This window comes from Crocuta crocuta, unplaced genomic scaffold (assembly GCF_008692635.1).
Source record: "Crocuta crocuta isolate KB4526 unplaced genomic scaffold, BGI_CrCroc_1.0 scaffold915, whole genome shotgun sequence".
NCBI lineage: Eukaryota > Metazoa > Chordata > Mammalia > Carnivora > Hyaenidae > Crocuta > Crocuta crocuta.
In genome coordinates, this window is record NW_027532845.1 from 28,840 (window position 1) to 29,738 (window position 899).

Genomic DNA, 899 nt, shown 5'->3' on the forward strand with positions numbered 1-899 from the left:
AGGAGGCTCCACACTCAGCACGGAGCCTGAAGTGGGGCTTGATCCCATGACCCTGGGATCACAACCTGATTAGAAATCAAGAGTCAGATGCTCAACTGACTGAGCCACCCAGGTGCCCGTGAAATGCTATTTTTATGGAAACTCAAACAATTTTCATTCCCGGTAAGAAATAACAAGGGAAAGATGCTGAATAGGGTCTCTTCCTTCCTTCCTTCCTTCCTTCCTTCCTTCCTTCCTTCCATTCTTTTTCCTTTTCTTTCTTTCTTTTTGCAAGATTTAAATAGACTTTATTGTCACCAGGGCAGCCCTACTAAGCAGGGCCTTATAAACCAATATATGCTGTCCCAGGATGTCACCATGAAGAAATCAAGAGGTCATGAATGCGGAAGAGTTCACTGTAATTGAAGGACATGATCCAGGGAAGGCTGACCAGAATGCAGCAGACATGATCAGAACAGGCTGGGGGTGATCAAGTCACAGGGTGAGGGACAGGACAGCTCCCTTCGCTTTTGCTTCTTATAGCTCTCTCGATGTGACAGGACCCAGACTGATGGCAGAAGGAAACACAGAAAGCAGGAGGTGAGCCCAATGGTTCCCGTGGCAGGTTGGAATGGATCTGGGCACACAGCACCAGAAGCTGCCAGGATAGGCCTGTCAGGCCCCTTAGCAGCAGCAGTGTCAGCAGGGACATGACCGCACAGAATGACTGCAGACAGTGGCCAGCAGGAGCCCAAGATCAGGAGCCATTTCTTTATTAAAAAGTTCCTGCCCTGTGCCAGCGACTGGGTCTGGAACCAAGGATACATTCAAATATGAATAAACAATGGCCCCCGCTTTCAAATATATAGAACTGTAATCATCCTAGAAATAATTTTTAAAATGCTAAAAGAGTCAAGAGA

The 899-nt window shown here is 47.2% G+C and overlaps 1 pseudogene; it reads right to left on the reverse strand.

Annotated features, from left to right (window-relative positions):
* Nucleotides 1-449: 449 nt before the first annotated feature.
* On the reverse strand, nt 450-691 carry LOC144216189 (cytochrome c oxidase subunit 8A, mitochondrial pseudogene; annotated as a pseudogene).
* Between the last annotated feature and the right edge of the window lie 208 nt (nt 692-899).